This window comes from Carettochelys insculpta, chromosome 19 (assembly GCF_033958435.1).
Source record: "Carettochelys insculpta isolate YL-2023 chromosome 19, ASM3395843v1, whole genome shotgun sequence".
Lineage (NCBI taxonomy): Eukaryota > Metazoa > Chordata > Testudines > Carettochelyidae > Carettochelys > Carettochelys insculpta.
The window spans coordinates 1,563,758-1,585,466 of NC_134155.1; the positions used below are offsets into that span (position 1 = coordinate 1,563,758).

A 21,709-nucleotide genomic window follows, 5' to 3' on the forward strand; every position below is an offset into this window, starting at 1 on the left:
TTATCTGGAGCTGGCTTTGAAGTCGGTGCATAGTTACCTCTCCACCCCATGACTGTGAATTTTATCCTGAGACATGACTCCAACTGCTCTGAATGATTCTCCTCTTTCACTTATTATCATCATGATTAGACAACTAAAGGTATGAATGTACTGCAGCAACAAAACCCATGCCAGCAAGTCTCAAAAGCTGGGTTAGCTGATTCCTGGGGCTTGCACTGTGGATATTCTTGCTAGGGTTGGAGCCTGGGCTCTGACACCTGGCAATGGGGGAAGGTCTCAGAGCAAGGCGCCAGCCTGAGCTGCTGTGTCTGTCTACACTGCTAATCCTGGCCCCAGAGCATGAACTGGAGTCAGCTGGCCCAGGCTCTGAGACTCACTTTTTTTGTAGTATAGACATCCACTTGATGAAGTGGTGTGTTCTGTGTTTACATTTAAATGTGGCAGGTCTCACTGTCATTCTGAGCATTAGTGGAAGGAACTCCCTCCCGAGGGCCAAGTGCCGTAACAGCTCTTCTTCCTGCTCCTGCCAGTCTCACTTCTTGTGCTGGCAGCTCCTAACGGCTTTAAAAATTATGCCTAAGACCTTGAATTTGATCAGGTATGGAACCAATGTAACAACAACAAGGCAAGGCTGAAGGGCTGCCTTCTCCTTTCCCACAAAATAATCAGGCAGGAAATTTCTGTGCCAGTGGAGCTTTTTCAGAGTGCTCTTGTACCATGCTGAAACATTCACCTCCCTGTCTTTACACCAGTCTGTCAAGAGCAAAAAATCATGATTAATTGCACTGACAGTGACAGAACACCATTTATTCAAATCTTGGGGTGTTTTCTACCTTTTCAAATAGATTGATTTTCGTTACACCACAGAATACATGTACAGTGCTCTGGTTCTCAATCAGGGAGTTTGCTGGAGCGGGGAGGTCAATGCTGACCCCTCTGCTGCTGGATTCCAGACTCCTCTCCTGGCCCCCATGCTTGCTCTCTGCCACTGGCCCTAGCTCCCATCCTCCCAGCTGAGCTCTGTTCCGGGCTTTTGGGCTCCCAGCCAGCCCCCACTCCCAGCCACCAGCCCCAGCTCTCAGTTGGGTTCCATTCTGGGCTGGCCCATGCTCCCTGCTGTCCACCCCAGCGCCCAGTTGGGCTCCAATCCTGCTAAGGTTCTTCTCCTGCTCCCTGCCACCAGTCCCCTTGCTGGGCTCCCTGCCCAGCTGCTGGGCTCCCTTCCACTAGGGCTCCAGTCCGGCAGCACCCATGGGATCCCTGATGATGTGTCTCGGAGAAGGGAGGTTCAACTTGTATTTGCACTGTAAAAAAAAAATAATATTTTTAAATTCCCCCATTTCACCCACTGCAGTGCAATCTCTTTAAAATGAAAGTTTAAAGTTACAAATGTAGCATTCTGTACAAAAATTTGCATTCAAAAGTCAAACAAAATGTAAAACTTTAGAGCCTACAAGTCCAATTAGTCCTACTTTTTGTTCAGCCAGTTGCTAGGACAAACAAAGAGAAGTTACTCACCGTAGTAACGGTGGTTCTTCGAGATGCGTCCCCGTGGGTGCTCCACAATAGGTGTCGGGCTCGCCCGGCGCCGCAGATCGGAAATCTTCCAGCAGTTACTCCTGGATCGCACATGCGCCGGCACGCGCCGCTCCCTTGCGCGTCCCCGGCCACGTGTGCGATCCGGTCCCCGCCAGTTCCTTGACCAACCGCCTCGGATGCTCCTGAAAGACACTAGACAGAGATCCGAAGCGGGGAGGATGGGCGGGTGGTGGAGCACCCACGGGGACACATCTCGAAGAACCATCGTTACTATGGTGAGTAACTTCTCTTTCTTCATCGAGTGTCCCCCTGGGTGCTCCACAATAGGTGACTACCCAGCAGTAACCCAAGAAAGGAGGTAGGTAATCGGTTTATGTGCAGCTTGCCCCCGAAAGGGCTGCTGTCGAGAGGCGGGTATCCTCTTGGAATACCCGATGTAGGGCATAATGCTTGGCAAAGGTGTCATAGGACGACCAGGTCGCCGCTCTACAGATGTCCTTCAATGCGATGCCCTTAAAGAAGGCTGTTGACGCCGCCACCGCCCTGGTGGAGTGAGCCCTGGGCGGAGCCAGCAAAGGAGTCTTTCGAAGCTCGTAGCACATTTTTATACCGGACACAATGTGCTTTGAGATTCTCTGTGAAGAGAGACCTTCTCCTTTTGACCTGGGAGCGAGAGACACTAGAAGCCTGTTTGTTTTCCGGAACGACTTAGTTCTGTCTATGTAGAAGGCCAACACCCTCCTCACATCCAGGAGATGCAGGCGTGCCTCCTTGCTGGAGCTGTGAGGCTTCGGGTAAAACGAGGGTAAAACTATTGGTTCGTTAAGATGGAACTCTGAAGAAACTTTTGGAACAAAGGCTGGGTGCAGCCATAAGGTTACCGCCTCCTTTGAGAACACTGTGCAGGGCGGCGTTGCCATCACTGCTGCGAGCTCACTCACCCTGCGAGCTGACATAATTGCAAGGAGGAATGTTGTTTTTATCGTAAGGAGACGTAGGGGAACCGTGGCTAACGGTTCAAAAGGTGGACCCGTGAGCGTGCTGAGCACCAAGTCCAGGTTCCACGATGGTGGAAGCGGTTTCTGAGGGGGGTACAGGTTTACCAACCCCTTCAAGAACCTGGTAACGATAGGATGGGCAAATACCGTGGGCCCCTCCTCTGTATGCCGAAAAGCTGATATAGCAGCGAGGTGGACTTTTAGCGAGGATAAGGAAAGTCCGCCCCTCTTGAGGTCCAATAAGTATTCAAGTATTATTGGTATAGGAACGTTAAGGGGAGCTAACTGCTTGGCGGAACACCAGGCTGTGAATCGAGTCCATTTCTGCTTATAAGTCTTCCTGGTGGAGGTCCTTCAGCTACTTTCCAGGACTTGTTGTACTCTCTCCGTGCATGTACTTTCTAAGGAGCTGAGCCATGGATTAGCCATGCTTGTAGGCACAGACTCTGAGGGTTTGGGTGCACTATGGACCCCTGGGCCCGCGTGAGTAGGTCCGGCGCCACCGGTAGAGGGAGCAGTGGGCGGTCCAACATGCGCAGAAGCAAGGGAAACCATTGCTGCCGATCCCACGTTGGGACTACTAGTATCATGCGAGCTCTCTCCCTTCTGGCTTTCTGCAAGACCTTGTGGATAAGCGCTGTAGGGGGGGAACGCGTAAAGTAGGGGGCCCTTCCATGGAATCATGAATGCATCCCCCAGGGACCCCCACCCCACTCCTGCCCTGGAGCAGTACTGGGGACACTTCTTGTTGTGCTGTGTGGCGAACAGATCCATCTGGGGAAACCCCCATGTATGAAAGATCGGTCGTAGCAGATCGGAGCGGATCTGCCATTCGTGCGTGAGTGCGAAGCGCCTGCTCAACTGATCTGCTTTCACGTTGTGAGCGCCTGGCAAGTATGAGGCTTTCAACGTAATGTTGTTGGCAATGCACCAGTTCCACAGTTGGACTGCTTCCGCACATAGGGCACGGGATCTGGCTCCTCCCTGTCGATTTATGTAAAACATAGTGGAGGTATTGTCTGTATTGATCCCGACTACTTTGCCATATGTGTGTTCTCAGAAATGCTTGCAGGCGTTGAACACTGCTCGGAGCTCCAGTATGTTTATGTGCAGTGACTGTTCCGCAGGGGACCATAGCCCTTGCGTCACCTTGTCGCCGATGTGCGCTCCCCATCCTATGTGGGAAGCGTCGGTAGTAAGAAAAATAGAAATTTGTGGTTGGTGAAAGGGCACCCCGGCTAGCAAGTTCTTGGGGTTTACCCACCACGCCAGGGATCTGCGCACCTCTGTTGTGGGTGACACCACCCTGTGAACAGTGTGGGATGCCTGTCTGTAGACGCTCGCCAGCCAATGCTGCAGGCTTCGCATGTGCAATCTGGCGTCCTGTACCACAAATGTTGCTGCCGCCATATGGCCCAGCAGCTGTAAGCACGTTAAGACCGGCACCGTGGGGCTGTATGTTATGACTTGCACCAGCGAACTGATGGCGCGGAAGCGGGCGTCGGGTAGGTACACCCTTGCTGTGATAGAGTTTACGCATGCCCCTATGAACTCTATGTCCTGTGTGGGGTCGGTCTTTGACTTCGCGAGGTTGATGACTAGGCCCAGCGAAGAAAACGTGTCCGCTGTGACGCGTATCATGCGTAGGACCTCTGCCTTCGAGGCCCCTTTCAATAGGCAGTCATCCAGGTATGGAAATATGAATACCCCCTGTCTGTGCAGGTAGGCTGACACCACTGCCAGGGTTTTGGTAAAGACTCTGGGGGCCGAGGAGAGGCCGAACGGAAGAACCCTGTACTGGAAGTGTTCCTTGCCGACCATAAAGCGGAGGAAGCGCCTGTGCGCCGGGTGGATCGTTATATGAAAATACGCATCTTGTAAGTCGAGGGCTGCAAACCAATCTCCATCGTCCAGTGCCGTGAGTATGGAGGCGACTGTAATCATCCGAAATCGTTGCTTGCGCAAGTAGCGGTTGAGGCCCCGAAGATCTAAGATGGGCCTCCAGCCTCCTGTTTTCTTCTCTGTGAGGAAGTCGCGTGAATAAAATCCCTTCCCCTGGAATTGTTCCGGCACTCTTTCCACCGCCCCTATGAACATAAGGTGGTCCACCTCCTGTTTGAGCCTCGCCTTGTGGGTAGCGTCCCGGAGATGGGGCCTGGAGGGAGGCTTCTTCGGTGGGAGCGACTGGAAAGGGATCGCGTAACCCGTGGCTATGATCTCCAGCACCTATTTGTCTGTGGTGATCTTTTGCCTTTGGGATTGAAACGGTCTGAGGCGATGATGGAACATGAGATGAGAGTGGCATTGCGCGATGGGAGTGATAGTGCAGCCCTCGACATGCCTGTCAAACTTGTTGCCTTTGGGCCTGTCCCGAGGTTGTACGGCTTTGTTGGGAACATCGCCTGGGAGTTCTGTACTGTTGCTGCTGTTGATGTCGCCCTTGGTCGCAGCTCCGTTGATACTGTGCATGCTGTGGTTGGTACGGGTAGCGTCTTTGCCGAGGGTAATATTTTTTCTTCCTATATGGAGGGGTATAAATACCCAGGGTTCTAAGTGTAGCTCTCGAGTCCTTACTGGAGTGGAGGACCGAGTCGGTTGAGTCTGCAAACAACTTTTGCGTGTCAAAGGGAAGATCCATGATCTTCGCCTGTAGATCCCTCGGGATGCCCGATGTCTGGAGCCAGGATTCTCTACGCATGACCACTGCTGTAGCCGTTGAGCATGCCGCCGTATCTGCCACATCCAGGGTGATCTGGACTCCCATCCTCGAAGCTGCGCAGCCCTCTTGCACAATTGCCTTCAACACCGGCTTCTTATCTTCTGGAAGTGAATCCATGAGAGAAGTAAGCCTGGAGTAATTATCAAAGTTATGGTTCGCTAGGTGTGCCGCATAATTTGCCACTCTCAATAGCAGGGTGGAAGAGGAATATAACTTCCTGCCGAACAGCTCTAGCTTCTTGGCATCTTTGTCCGATCCCCCCGATTTGTACTGAGAAGTCTTTGACCTCTGCTGGGACGATTTGACCACCAATGAGTTCAGTTGTGGGTTACTGAAAAGGAACTCCATGCCCTTTGCCGGGACAAAGTACTTCTTATCCGCTCTCTTGTTCACAGGCGGAATGGAGGCCGGAGTCTGCCATATGGTAGTGGCTGACTCCATAATGGCTTCGTCCAGCGGGATAGCGATTTTGGATGAAGCCGGGGGTCTCAAATTTTTCAGGAGTTTGTGATGTTTCTCTTGCACTTCTGCCGTCTGAATGCCTTGTGTGAAAGCCACCCTTTTAAACAGCTCCTGAAACAGTTTAAGGTCGTCCGGGGGAGCGACATCCCCGGGGGCCATGGCCTCATCTGGGGAGGACGAGGAGGAACCACTAGGGTAAACTTCCCTCCAACTCTCAGGTTCCTGCGGCCGATGGTACACCTGCTTGCCGGAGGATTGCGAAGGAAAGTCTCGGGGTTCTAAAATTAACTCCCCTTGAGATAACTGAGTTTCCATCCCCGAACGGGAGTGCCCACGGGGGTATTGGACGGCCGGGGGGGACCTGCCCCTGGGCGTAGGCCTGGGGTGTCTGTGTCCAGCATGATAAGAACGACCATGGCAGCACGGGCACGGGTCCGGGGACAGAGACGTGGACCACTCTCGGGGTGTCTACCCCTGATGCCTGGGAGAGAGACCTCCGCGATGACACAGATAGCGGTGACACTGGTTTGTGATAGTACTCCAGTGGATCCAGGCACAGAAAGGGTGAAGGTGGCCCAAGCCATGGTGACATTGGTTGGAGAAATGCAGGAGGTGGTTCTGGATCGGCCGGTGGAGACCCAGGCCTTCTGGGCGGCGTGTGTAGCACAGGGGGAGGGCTTGTTGCTAGCAGGAGCGCAGTGCTGTCCGGAGAAGGGCTGTGGTGCTGGGCTTTTGCTTTTGCCTTTCCCCTCCCCTGCAGGGCTGGCACCACCCCCTCCTGCGCCAGGGATCTCGGCCCCGCTGTCGGCGCCGCACTCGGCCCGCTCAGCTGCGGTGCCGCGCAGATAACGTCCTCCGGTGCCTGCAGGCTCCGTGCCTGTTGGCCCTGCACCACTGGTACCGCGGGGGTCGGTGCCGCCTGTGGTGGTGCCGCTGGTTCTGGCGCGTGCCTTGCCAACACTCTAGGCGCCGTGCGTACCGGCTGTTTCGTAATCGGAGGCTCAGCCTCTGCCACGTGCGCTGCCGCGGTGCCGCTTGCCTGAGTATGTGGCTGGGGGGCTGTGCACTCCGCCCATCCCGCTCCCTGAAACTGCCGGCAGGGATCAAGCTGGGGAGAGTTTCCTCCGTTTTTGCACCGAGGGGGTGAGAGAAGCTGCCTTCCTCTTGTGGAACCCAGAGGGCCCTTCTGATTGCCTCTCCGGCACGTCTGGCTGGAGGGCCTTATCAAACAAGAGCATTTTAAGACGCATTTCTCTGTCTTTCCTGGCCTTGGCTGTGAGCTTAGCACAGTGGGAACACTTCTGGGTAACGTGTGATTCCCCCAGGCATTGGATGCATTCACTATGCCCACTGGAGGCCGGCATAGCTTCGCGGCAGGACTCACACTTTTTAAAGTCTGCAGAAGCCATCGCAGTGAGTCTGTACTGTTAATAGGGTACTTAGCACCTAGTCCGTGCCTGTTTCCCCGAATCGCGGACACCCACCTGCAGGCAGCGGGCGGCCTACTGGCCTTCACGTCCACTCCTCTTCTCCGCTCCTCTCTCTCTCTTATTATTTTCTTTTCTTTTTTTTTTTAAATACTCACTCTCTCTCTCTCTCTCTCTTTTTTTTTTTTTTTTTTTTAAAGAAACAACAATCTACACCTAAAAACACTGTCTAATCTGACTCTGGCCGTAGCCTGAGGGGATTCCGTCTGCAGCCAATGGCAGCTGAGAAGGAACTGGCGGGGACCGGATCGTGCACGTGGCCAGGGACGCGCAAGGGAGGAACGCGCGCCAGCGCATGCGCGATCCAGGAGAACCTGCTGGAAGATTTCCGATCTGCGGCACCGGGCGAGCCCGACACCTATTGTGGAGCACCCACGGGGACACTCGATGAAGAAGTTTGATTACATTTGCAGGAGATAATGCCGCCCATCTCTTATTTAAAAGATCACCTGGCAATCACACGGTACTGTTGTAGCTGACATCACAAAATATTTATGTGACAGATGTGGTAAGGATTTATGTCGCTTCATGTTTCAGCCACCATTCTGGAGGCCATGTACCCATATTCATGACAGGTTCTGCTTGATAACAGTCCAAAGCAGCGCAGACCAATGCAAGTTCATTTTCATCAACTGACTCAGATGCCAATAGCAGAAGGCTGATGTTCTTTTCTGGTGGTTTGGTTCTGTAGGTATTGTATTGGAGCGTTGTTTTAAGACTTCTCAAAGAATGCTGCACAACTTTTTCCTCTCAGATTTTTGGATGGCATGTCAGATTCTTAAACCTTGGGTCAAGGCTGTAGCTATCTTTAGAAATCTCCTATTGGTATGTTCTTTGTGTTTTATCAAATCTGAAATGAAAATGTTCTTAAAGCAAACATGCTGTGTCCTCATCCAAGACCACTACAACACAAAATGGCGGAACGTGGCAGGAGCAGGAGGCATACAATTCTCCCCAAAGAAATTCAGTCACAAATTTACTTACCACATTTTTCAGAAGTGTCATCACCTTTGAAATATGCCCTCTGGAATGGTAGCCAAAGCATGAAGGTTCATAGGAATGTGTATCAAGAAGCCAGCAGCTTGTCTGTCTTGCTGATTGGCTGAACAAAAAGATCTAAGTGGACTTGTAGGTATTAACGTTTACATTGCTTTGTTTTGGAGTGCAGTTCTACAACAAAAACAAAAAATCTACGTTTGTATGTTACACTTTCACAATAAAGATTGCAAAATCAAAAAATTATTTACTAAATTTCTATTGCTATTTTAACAGTGCAATGGAACCTGTGGCTAATTGTGATTTTTTTAACATTACAATTAACTTTTGAGGTAATCACGTAAATTATCTGTGATTAATTGACAGCCCTAGATTACCCCTGTCAAATATTATCCTGTAATCTAAGTATTTGCACTATACTCATTATCATGGAACCCGAGAACCTACCACAATGAAAAAGCCAGAGATGGATTTACCACAGATCTGCATTCTCTCTTTGCTCTTCACTGAGTGGAACAGGAGATTGTGGAGTTTGGTTTGTATCTTATTTATTTATTGTATATTTCTTTTCAATTCTATAGAGGGTTTCACATGCCTCTAAGACTACGCCTATACTAGACCAAGAAAGTTGACTTCAGACGCACAATTTTAGCTATGACCATGCATAGTTAAAATTCACACATCAGTGCTCAGCTCACTTGTCTGCCTATGCAGGGGAAGGTCGATAGGAGAGTTTCTCCCTTTGACCTCCCTTATTCGTCACATCTTGCGAGGAGTACAGGGGTTGACTGTGACCTCCAAGAGCTTGATTTAGTGCATCCAGACTAGAGGTATGAAACTGAACCCGCGAAGAATGACCCTGAGTGGGTCCATATTCTGTGGTAGTCTGGATAAGCCATAAATTGCTGTTTAGCTAAGCTATAAATTTTTCTTTCTAACAGTATTTCCCAATAACCTGGCCTTGCAGCCCTAGCTATCCTTCATATGATTCTCTGACTTCTTTCCTATTTGTGCACATCTTTAAGATATGAGTTGTTGAAAAGTAAATGCAGGTGCAGGCTCCTCACCAGTATGAAGAAGCTGTTGAGGACATTGGAGGCAGAAGACAGATGTAGCATGGTGTGCCCAGGGGCAAGTGGGATAATATTGTGTATCTCTCATGTCATCAGTACAACAGTACTTGTGATCAACATCCATGAGGAAATGGCTTTTGCAGAAGTTGCAGGACAAGGGACACTGAAGGTTTCACACATCCCAAAAGGGACCACCCAGCTGCTGAAAGCAGAGAGGTAACAGGCCGTAGCCTACTGAAACCTGGGCACTGTTGAATGAAACACTTACAGTAGTACTACAAAGCGATGTGGAGAGTAGTCAAAGGGCAAAGTTTAGACCTGTATTTCGTCCCAAGAAGTCCAAGGACTGAGTCCAAGCTGAACTGATGGGTGTGTTGCAGCAAGTACATGAAGGGCACCTTTTATTCCAGGGGTGTGGCTAGGAGTTGAACTGATCATACTCAGCCATACCTCAAGGAACCTGTGCAAAAAAACCAGTAACACATCACTCCCCCCATCCTCCTTGTGATTATAATGTGCTGACCCAAGCAGGTGGAAAGTGTCGTAAGCCACACTACTACTGCGGTCACTCTGCAGGGGTGGTTCTCTGTTGCTATTACCCTCAAGGGGCGGCTCTGACTTTCCTACCCTGTGATCAAATTTCACAATCTGTCCTGAAACTGTCAGCTCAGCATCTGTTGCAGAGCTTAGTGAATCACAAAGCCGTTCTGCCTCAGAGCTGAGACTGAATTTGCTTTCCACAGGAGTGGTAAGTGCCATATTGCTAATGAGGGGACGGTTGCCTGCATGTCTGGCTGGCTAAAAAGCAAGGGCACTGCAAAACCACAAAACACAGGTTTCCCACAGCACATGCCAGTGACTAAGTGGGTGACTCGCATCCAGCTCCTCCATATTCCCCTAGCATTATGCTGCCAAGCCTTGCCATGCCCACACCTACCAGGGAGCTACAGGCACACACACGAGAAAATGAAGATGTTACGCTGATAAACACACACACCCTTTGTCTAGGAGCACAGCAGGGAATACGATGGACACTGTGCCAACCAATAAACAGTGCAAGTAACTTACATTTATAGAATGCATTTTGACATAAAGGGGACAAGGCACTTCTGAAGGGATATGCAAATAGTGGACAAGAATAATTTCATGCAGCACTGAAATTCTGCCATGGCAGCGAGCGACTGCAACAGCCATACTACAACAGGGCTTGAGCAATCCTAGTAGTCCTGCAGAAAGCCATTACCTAGGGCCTCAGCCAGTCAAAGGCAGGATCTTTTAGCACATCCTCCAAGGATCATGGAGCGCATTCAAGAGCCATGATGCTGTGGTGTGGCCTATGGAAGCTCTGCAAACTGGTAACGTAGCTGTGTCCTCTCTCACGAATAGATGCCCCTGGATGCAAGGGCAGGGAATCCACCACAGCATCCGGGGACGTATCCCAGTGTTTGTTCTCCCTCCCACAGAGGGCAGGAAGTGAAGAGAAGTGGGTTTGTACAGGCAGGGAGTGAGCTGTTAGCCTGTTTCAGCAGGATGATTGAAACAGTTTCTATAGTAAGGGTGCTGCTGATGGAAACTCTGCAACGGGTGTGTGTTGTCACTACTTTGACCTAGGGGGTGCTGCTGCACCCTCATGCTTTAGGCTATGTACTCCATTTTTGGGAGGCACTGCAATCTCATTCTTTGTTGTATTATTGTCCCATGCCTACAAGACAAGAGCGCCCCTCCCCCACCCCATATGTCCCTTTTCTAGCAGAGGGTATGGAGACCGATTTCCCATCTCCTCATGGGAGGTGTCCGACCAGGACAGGTGAGGGATACAGGCAGCAGAGGAAAGCTTGCCTTTTCTTGGCTTGCTTTACCTGTTCTGGGGATAAGTGCTTAGTTTTCTGGGGCTGTCAGTTTCACAGCAGAGCATTCACTTTCAATATTTTGAAGCAGAAAGCTATTTTAAACATCCATGCTGAGGACTAATAGAGCCTAGAGGTGGGGGCAGGGCGTGGAAGAGAAACAGTAATGCAGGGAATTGGGAAATCTGAAACTTCAACTCATCACGGAATTTCAGAACCCTGGAATCCTTTCCAGCATGGAACCAATAAAATGACTTGCACTGTGAATCATTCAACTTTATGGCTTGAGTTAGTAATGAGCAAGGTGCCAAAGCCTGGAAATAAAGTGACTGGCATGCGCTAATCACCAGGTATCCAAAATAACAACTATATAATAACTTTAATCACCACTGCCAATGTTGGACATTTTCTTTTATTAAACATACGGTTATTGTTATTTATCCATTAATCATATTACAAGACTGAAAATGTAAAGTTCAGCCGCTAATCAGAAACCATGGACAGATTCTTATGCAATGAGCCATCTAGTGGCTAAAAGCAACGAAGGGTCCTGTGGCACCTTATAGACTAACAGAAAAGTTTTGAGCATGAGCTTTCGTGAGCACAGACTCACTTCATCAGATGCTCATCTGGGCATCTGATGAAGTGAGTCTGTGCTCACAAAAGCTCATGCTCTAAACTTTTCTGTTAGTCTATAAGGTGCCACAGGACCCTTCGTTGCTGTTACAGATCCAGACTAACACGGCTACCCCTCCAACACTAGTGGCTAAAGACAGTCCTCCTAACATATGCCGCGTGCTCCTGAGCTGAGCTATTTGTCAGCGAGAGCTTTCAGTGCCAACTTCTACCTGAAACCGGCCTCAAAGAGCCAGCAGGGAACCACGAGACGCAGAAACATATAACCGCTGACATTCATCAGAGGAGCTGCTTTGCGGCACTTCTGCTAAATTAAAAGTAAAATAATAATTCAACTGAGAAAGAACAGAGTCAAAGCCTGAAAGAGAAACTGAATGAAAAACCTGAAGAGGAAGAAGGAGGGAACAAAACAGGTCATCTGATTGCACAGAACACCCTAAGTTGTTGAGGGCAGTTCATTGTCTTTGAATGTTTTTAGAGCATGTAGCACAGTCGGGCCTGAAATCTCAATGGCAACTTGCAGGTGCTACTGTCATACAAATGACTATAAATAATATTAACACCTTGTTCCTCCTCTTTGCTGTGCTCTGCTGCCCATTTCAGACTTGCTCTGCAGTGCCACAGGATTTCTTTCTAGCTCCATCACCCCTGCCCATGCTCTGTGTCAGAGCTCAGACTTGCAGTGTCACTGGAGTTCCCTTGGTGTCTCTTATTCAATGCCCAGTCTAAATGTAGGAGAGGGACCCCAAATGTCCAACCCTCAATCAAGCATGTGGCTTTCACCAACCTACCAGGCAACTTTTCCCTCCTAATTCCAATCGATAACAGCTAGACTGGCTTTGGTTAACACCAATATCAAACACGCAGCCAGCTTTACGTGCCATGTTACTTATTCAATAAAGCAAAATGAGAAGTAGACGGAATTGCCTCTGTAACGAGGCTCTGTGTTAGACCCTCGATGATAATGTCAAAACAGTAAGTTGTGTGCAAATCCAAAGGAATACACACCCTGTGCAGACTGCGGTCAGGGCAGCAGCCTGCTTTTTGTCTATCCGGTGGGTCCTGGGCAGACAGTAATGGTTGTGCTGGCTTTGCTGCTAGGATTCTCAAGAGAAAGCCAAGTTTCCCCCTGCACTGCATGACTGTCCTGATCAGACCTGCCAGAAAATTCAGCAGGGTTTGCTTTATTTGTACGTCTGTCCCATGAGGCACATTTAAATTTTCTTCCTTGTTCTACCTCTGGCAATGTCCTTCCTGCCACATGAAATACACACTCATAAATCATTAGCCTGTACTGCAGATACCACAATCATACAATACAAGCTGGGGTGTATGGGGTGTACAGGGAGGGGTAGTACCTCTGTTGGGGGGACCTGTCATACCCCTTCGGGGGTAGTCCGTCCACTTTGGTCCCCGCCTGTCACTCAGCTCTCACTTGTGGCTCCAAGTAGCTGCAGCATGCGCAGTGGCCACACCCCAGGCAATGGCTTCGACAGGCTGACCAAACCAGGTGAGTGTAACTGATGGGGCTCAAACCCTCGGTGAATTTTCGGTGAATTTAGGGATGTGCCTACCCAGCATGCGAAGTCAGTTCCAGCGGAATGGGCGGAACAGATCATTTAGATCCAATGGCCAAGAAGGCAGCTCTGCAACACTTTGTGGGAAGTGAAGGGCTTGACAAGGCACGAAAGACGTCAAGGCCATCCACTGCAACCAAAGAAGTTACCAGTCGTGACGATTCTACATACCACTGGCGCCTGGCTTTCAAGGTCGAGAGAGTGGGATTGCTCCCGTGCAACGGCTCTACCACTTAAAAAGCTTTCACGCACAGGTCCTGTGCAAATCATCATATCACCCAAGTCCTGCGGCGATGGGGGAGGGGCGAAGCGACAGGTGGAGGTTACCACTGGGAGTCGTAGTCCCAATCCCGCACGTAGGCAGCCTGTGGACAAGTGGTCGTCCAGCTCTGTACCTGGGGAAGCAGAGTTGCCCGGCAGCATCCCAGGTGTCTCAGCAGTCCTCTTCAGGACAGCACTGCTCACCCTAGTAAGGGAGGGGCCTAGAAATTGCCTGCCCTACAACAACAACTGGCCAGCAAGCCGGAGCTGCCAGTTCAACCCAACTTGTGGTCGAAACCAAAAGAAAAATTTGAGAAAACTTACCATTGGTGTATGGAATGTTCGTACTCTCATGGATTGAGAAGCTGTTGCAAGACCTGAGAGAAGGACAGCTCTCATTGCTCAAGACCTAGCCCGTTATGATATCGATACAGCAGCATTAAGTGAAACAAGATTGGCTGAGGAAGGTTTCTTGAGTGAAGCAGGAAGTGGTTATACCTTCTTTTGGAAGGGCAAGACTGAGAGAGGATAGAATACATGGAGTTGGTCTGGCAATAAAAACTTTGATGCGCCAACTCCCAGACCTTCCAGTGGGTATCAATGAAAGATTGCTGAAAACTACACTTCCCACTAAATGCCAAACGTCATGCCACCATCATCAGTGCATATGCACCCACTCTAGCATGCCCTGATAACTCAAAGGACCAAGTCTATGAAGCTCTCAACAGATTGATCAAGGCCACACCTGCAACAGACAAACTACTCCTACTTGGAGATTTCAATGCCCAAGTTGAGGCTGACAACGAGAACTGGAAAGGAGTAACCAGGCCACATGGTGTAGGCAAAATGAACAGCAATGGACTACTCCTTTTGAGCCTTTGTTCTGAAAACGACCTGACTACTTCCAACACTCTGTTCCGACAAGCAGATAAATACAAAATGACATGGATGCACCCTAGGTCTAAACAGTGGCATCTGATAGATTATGTCATTGTCAGAAGGCGAGACATCCGAGACGTACTGATCACCAGAGTAATGCGAGGTGCAGAGTGCTGGACATATCACAGATTAGTCAGGATATCTCTTCAACCTTACATCGCTCCCTCTTGGCACAAATGCCTTGAGCACGTGCAACCTGCTTTTAACATAGCCAAACTGAAGGATGCTCAATGTTTCAACAATTTTCAGAAGAGTCTCTATGACAAACTAACATCTCACGGTCAACTGGTCAGTACTGTAACCGGAAAGTGGAATCAGTTCAAGCAGATAGTGACTGACACAGCAATAACATTGCTTGGGCCAAAGAAAAGAATACATCAGGATTGGTTTGATGAGAACCGAGAAAAAATATGTTCAGCACTGGAAGTAAAGAGAAAAGCCTTTATCGAATGGCAGAATGACCCCTCCTCAGTCTCCAAATGGGACCATTTCAAGCACCTTCAGAGCAAAACACAGAAAGACCTTCGTCAGATACAAGACAGCTGGTGGGAGGGCAAAGCCAAAGAAATTGAGCACTATGCTGAGACCCACAACTCAAAGATGTTCTTTAGTGCTATTAAGACAGTCTATGGACCTTCTAAACCAAGGACTACCCCATTGCTCTCATCAGACAACACAACACTGATCAAAGACAAAGAGGGCATCAATGAAAGAAGGTAGGAGCACTTTAGCAATCTCCTTAACAGGCCATCGACTGTGAATAACAACATCCTCAATGAAATTCCACAACAACCCGTCCCAACAGATCTTGACTTTCCGCCCACTATAGATGAGATTAAGAAAGCTGTTAGCCAGATGAGTTCAGGAAAAGCTCCTGGAAGAGATGGTATTCCAGCAGAGATATACAAAGCGGCAGGTCCAGCAGCACTATAAGCGTTCCATAGCGTGATCATCAACATCTGGGAGGATGAAAACATACCACATGACCTCCATTATGCTATTATTGTCTCCCTTTTCAAGAATAAAGGCAGCAAAGCAGAATGTGGAAACTACAGAGGCATATCCCTCCTCTCCGTTGGAGGGAAGATCATTGCCTGCATTATCTTGAACTGCCTAACAGTCAGTATTTCCGAGGCAAATGTACCTGAAAGTCAACGTGGTTTTCAACCTGGCCGGAGCACAGTCGACATGGTGTTTGCTGTCAGACAAATACAAGAGAAGTGCATTGAACAGAACATGCACCTGTATGCTGTCTTCATAGATCTGACAAAGGCATTTGATATCGTCAACAGGGAAGCCCTTTGGACCATTTTAATACAACTTGGCTGCCCAAGAAAATTTGTCCAGATTATACGCCTTTTCCATGACGGCATGACAGGCAAAGTACTGTCTGATAGAGCCACATCAGCCCCCTTCAACAACACCAATGGCATGAAACAAGGATGTGTTCTCCTGCCCTATTTAACCTGTTCTTTGTATGCGTCCTTAACCATGGAATGAAAGATCTGGACCGAAGTATATACCTGAAATACCGGCATGATGGTTCACTTTTTGACCTCCGTCCCCTGAATGCAAAGACTAAGACACTGCAGAAACTCCTTTCTGAGGCACTCTTTGCCAACGCTGTGCCCTTATGGTTCACACTGAAAACGATCTTCAGCACATTGTCAACAAGTTTGCTGAGGCCTCGCAACTTTTTGGACTAACTATCGGCCTCAGAAAGACAGAAGTTCTCCATCAATCTGCACCTGGATCAAATGCTCCTGTCCCGAGTATCTCCATTGACGGCACTCAGCTTAAAGTAGTGGAGAACTTTAAATACCTGGGTAGTGTCATATCCAGTGATGGATCACTGGATAATGAGATCCACACACGAATATCCAAAGCAAGCCAGGCACTTGGCTGTCTGTGTGTCAAAGTACTAAATCACCACATCTGGATGTCAAAAAAACTGCTTGTGTACAGAGCTGCTGTTCTCATCTCTTTTGTATGGGTGTGAAACAGGGACACTACATAGGTGTCACATCAAGCAGCTCAAAGCATTCCACACACGCTGCCTCTAACATCATGAAGATCTGCTGGCAAGACAAAGTGCCCAATCTTGAGGTCCTCGAGAGAGCCCAGATGACAAGCATCGAAATGATGATTATGAAGTCACAACTACTTTGGACCGGTCATGTCAGCCGCATGGATGCCAAAAGAATCCCTCGCCAGCTTCTGTATGATGAACTCTCCCAGGGCATCTGGAGTATAGGTCGTCCACAGAAACGCTACAAGGATACCATCAAAGCCAACCTGCAGTACAGCAGTATCAAACCTAGGGACCTTGAGGACGCTGCCAGTGACAGAACACAGTGGCATGCAACGGTCAGAAACATCTGCATTGCCTTTGAGGAAGACCGCTGCCGGCGTCTACAAGAGGCACACGAACGATGTCACAGAGCATCAGCAATGCACAACCCACTGATTGCGAACTTCCCATGCACCATCTGCGGCAAAATGTGCACCTCTAGAATTGGCTTATACAGTCACCAGAGGGCACACCATGAGACCAGTAACAGATGATCTGCACAGATTTGTCATCATCAGCTCGATGGACTACCGTTACAATACAGGCTTCCTGGAACCTGTGCTTCTCCTCTCTCTTCTCTCTGCGGAGCTGATCAAAGGGCTCTGTGATCAGACCAAGAGCAACCACTGCTACTGAAAAGACAGCACAACCCCCGAGATGCCATCTATTCCAGTTGACATGTCAGTGGCCTCTCCTTCAAATCTTTATCATCTAGGTCACATGCTCAGAGGCCCCTGCAGGCCCAGAGACTAGGGTAGAAAGCTTTTCTCCTCTTGTTGGCAATGCAAGTCACTTCTTCTATCTGATGGCCATTCTGTGCAGTGTGTGAAGTGAATGGAAAATCTCGGCCCAATTTTTGGTGGACAGGTATCCCTACTAAAAATACCCACCACCACTAGAACTAATTTTCTAGTGATCAGTCCCTAGTGAGGCCAGATACTGAATGGATCATGGAACCTGAACACCACTCTCATACTTAGAAGTGGTCCTTTCCTAGGTGGGATGAGGCACATTGGAGGGGAGCATGGAAAACAGTGTTTTGCCAGAGCACATGCTGTATCTGTCCAGGAAACAGAGAACTTCTATCTTCAAGGCTGTTACTCCAGTACTTTTCATTCAAGTGCCTAGCTGCCCTTCTGATTTCAGTACATCCAGACAGTTGCCACTGTGGCACTGTCATGCCAAAACAATCTGCAGTGAGAAGGGCAGGGTTGCAGACATCATGTAGCATGATTAATATTGATGACGGGTTCCGCAATATATTCAGAGAAGAATGAGGTATACAGCAGGCAAAAGGGGCAAGTTCAGAACTGGAATCAGTAGCCCTTTCCCAGGATGCACAGGTGTGTGTGGCAGTCAGGACTGCATGATCATGTGCTTGTATGTTGGCAGAAAAACTCTCAAGGAAAACACAGACTATTACCCTAGACCCCTGTAGTTCATAAATGTGCGACAGCTGACAGAGACCGGTTAGTGACTACTATGCTTAGTTCTGCTACACTAGATGAAGGCAAGTATGTCATATTTTTCCAGCCACTCTTTTGGATCAGTGTTGCATTTGGCCCACTGTACCTGTTGAACAGCCTCTGCAGGGAATGACTCCAGAACATGGTTATGCTCCGTGCTCCAGCAAGATTGGTTCTTGGAGCCCTGACAGATGCATACACAGGTCAGCCAAATGCTGACACCACTCTAACTCAGCTGCTGTTTCTTCAGGACAAAAGACAACATGGCACTGTACCTTTTGCTAAGAATTTTGCTCAATTTCCTTCTTCCATCCCTTCAAGATGTAGCATTTAATTTCCTGGTGCTTTCAGGGTATTTGCAATTTCTACCAAACATAAAATGTAGCATCAAGAAAGTATACGTCCTCGTCACACTGCAGCCACATCACAAAACATGTAGGCGAGAGTAGCAGAGGGAATCCTATGTAAAATAAGCTTAGTGTTTTGAATCCTAATACTAATTCGCCTCCTGAGATACTAAATAAGCCTACACAATCCAGAAAGGCGGTGAGCTTGACTGGCTGCAATATTCCTTAATAAGTGGTTTCTCTTGCATGTGATTCTGGACAAATATGTAATAAGCAAGGAGGAATCTACATAAAAAGGCCAAAATTTCCCACAGAAACAAAATTATATTTCCCAGGCGTTTCTTCTTTTGCAGATGGCAAGTTGCATTAAAGAACATTCGGATGATAGAAAATATTGTAAATGTTTCTTGTGAGAAAGACTAAGTGCAAAAGCTGTGCTGGAGATATGAATTTCAGAACACAGGGCACACTGGTGTACACAGGCAAGACTGTGCTGATTTCCTGGCTCTGTTTCTTTTGAAGTCACATTTTCTCTTTGGCATCAGTGCCAGATAATGTGATGCAACATTTAATGGATCAGAGCAGGTAATGAGAAGCAGTCTGAGCAGGTATATTTTACTGCATATGCTAGTATACAGCAACTACCCAATCCACCTCATCTGGTATCCTGGGACAGACTTTTTAAATAGTTTTATTGAAGGTAAAGACTAGAACATACAAAGAAATATAGCTGTGTCTTCATCATACTCAGTGCAAGCAGGAACTTAAGACTTGTGATACATTTTATTTTAATATTTTATTTGTGACTATATGGCATTTTATGACAGGTTAGAGCAAAACCACTAGAAGAATAAAACTGGAGGTGACAGATTGTAGTGAGTGGTTTTGTGTTGTCCAGAATGGATGGAATGGGCTTGCTTTAGATTATATGAAATGGGTGTAACTATATTATCATGATTTGTTGAGATGCAACATTGTGCTCTGTACTATATAAAACAGAGGAAAAAGTCTCTGCTTTCTGAAGTTTACATCTTCATAGGCAGATGACTATATAAGACAGGAAAGTCCTTCTATACATTGGATTTTATTTAGATTTTAATTTGTCATGAAAGAAATATTTGCATATGCAGCAGTTATAAAAGAACTAACTCAGGCACCACCTGCCAGGTTAATCATAATAATTACAAATGTAATGAACTGTTCACTGGCAAGGCAGCAAATTGTCAGATCCTTTGAACGTCACATTGGCTCAAGGCAATTCCCCACAAACACATTCACCAAGGCAGAGAAACGATGGCCATGGCAGGACAAAAGCAGCCTTTGGGATCAGATCCCCTCCTGCCTGCTCAGCAAACAGTAGAACTCAGGTCATTCCTTGTGAGGTGTCCCTGACTACAATAATCTCGAGAGAAGCCGGACTGACAGGTAATCTCTCAAATGATAAAATTTAATTCTCCTTCTCTTTGGCTAAATTTACGCTGGGGGGTTCTGTTGACAAAGCTGGTGTTTTGTCAACAAAACCCATGAGGGTCTACACTCCCAAGGAGTTCTGTTGAGAGTAAATGGACAGAATGTGGCACTTTTGTTGACAGCGTTCTGCTGCTCCCCTCGAGGCAGAATGCCTCCGTCGACAGAAAGCCAGGCTGGATGTTCCAGGGGGCCTTCTGTCGAAATAAAAGGCTTCCAGGGTGCCAGGCAGGTGCCCCAGGGAATGCCCCACCCACAGCAATCAGAGGTCTATGGTCCCTGCCTCTGGCCATTCTTAAAGCCGCAGAGAACCAGCCAAAGCCCAAAGAGGAGGAGGAGCAGGAGGAGCAGCAGCAGCAGCACCCTGGACTCAACCCCCGCCGGAGCTGGAGGCGGACATGGAGGCTAAAGCCGGCAGCAGCATGATGGTCATTGGCCTGGAATCAGACCCTGCCAGCCAGGCCACCTCCAGGGCATACATGGAGCTGGGAGAGGGTCCCTCCGGTAAGTACCCTGCACGTCACACATCCCACGGTGTGGGAGGCGGGCACAGACGGGGCATGCTGTGAGCATCACCCAGCTGGCTCGGGCAGGGCCTCACACTGTGGTCCCGGTATGTAGAATCACGTAAAAGGTAGCTTGTCCCACCTGGACCCAGCGAACAGCCCCAGGCATGGGTGCCAGCCTGCTGCCAGCCTCACGGGAGGCTGAATGAACCCCAGGCCCTGGATGGGGTGAGGAGCCCTGCCAGCACCTGCCATGGACAGAAGCGGGCTAGCTGCACAGGCCAGGCTGATTTCAGATGCGCCAAGGAGTGGGGCTCCCAACACGTGGGCATGCCTGCAGGCGTGAAACAGCACCTGCTCCCATGGGCTGTGCTGAGAGCCACATGTGTAGGAGGGGTGCCTGGGGAGGGCCACGCTGTGCCCAGCTCACCTGCCACCCATGTGGGGACCCCTTCCGACCATACACCTCCCCTTGGCTGTTAGCTCATTGGGTGGGTGGGGAGGGGGTGCGCAATGGTCAGCCCCGTGGCCGAGGCACTGCGGAGTCCCCATGCAGGCCACACGTGCCTTTGCTCCCAGGACAGCCCCATCCTGTGACCCGGGGCCATTGCTTTCTGCTCACAGTGAGGGGAAGGGCTTTAGAGGCTGTGTTGCCTGAAAGACTCACCATCCCTCCTCGTCTTCCTGACAGCTGGACCTGCACCAAGTGAGGGACAATCCAGCCTCACCTCCCTGCCAGGATGGGGCAGCCCCACCCCAGCACTGGAGCATGGCAGCCCCAAACTGGTGCCAGGGCAAGCCGGCACCCCCCCCCCCAACAAGAGGGCAGGCCTGCAGCTGGAGGGGCCGTTGCAATGCTAACAGGGATGTCCAGAGGATCCACACTGCTGCCCACTGGAGGCTCATGGACCTCCTGGAGCAGCGGCTGGAGGATGACTGGGAGTGACAGTCATGGGCCTGGGACCAAGTGATGTCCCACCTCAACGGCACCAGTGGCATCTGGTGGGACCTGTTGGCCCAGCCGTCCGCAGCTGTCCCTTCTGGAGGTAGGCACGCCTTGGCATGGGTAGGGAACGGGCATGCGGGGGGGCCCTTTAAGGGTGCATCTCGATGGGGCTCCCAGAAAGGATTGCTGGCCACGCGACCCTGTCTGATGGTGCTCCAGGGGCTGTTCTGTTGAAAGAGCAGACGAGCAGTCTGGCTGCCCTCTGCTGACAGAGTGGATCACTTTTTCGATTTGCTTTGGTGCCCATCTGTCAGATTGTGGCCATTTTATCAGAAGGTATCTTCCAACAGAAACTTCTGTTGACTGATCGCT

At 49.4% G+C, this 21,709-nt stretch overlaps 1 long non-coding RNA gene across 4 annotated transcripts in view; it reads right to left on the bottom strand.

Annotated features, from left to right (window-relative positions):
- The window catches only part of LOC142023265 (uncharacterized), a 124,501-nt gene continuing 102,792 nt past the window's right edge, over positions 1 to 21,709 (bottom strand). For all 4 annotated transcript variants that reach the window (XR_012648183.1, XR_012648182.1, XR_012648186.1 and 1 more), the window contains 2 exons: positions 8,190 to 8,375; positions 1 to 1,304 (listed from right to left, as the gene is read on the bottom strand). This is a non-coding gene — a long non-coding RNA (uncharacterized LOC142023265). The remainder of the gene's footprint in view (positions 1,305 to 8,189; positions 8,376 to 21,709) is intronic.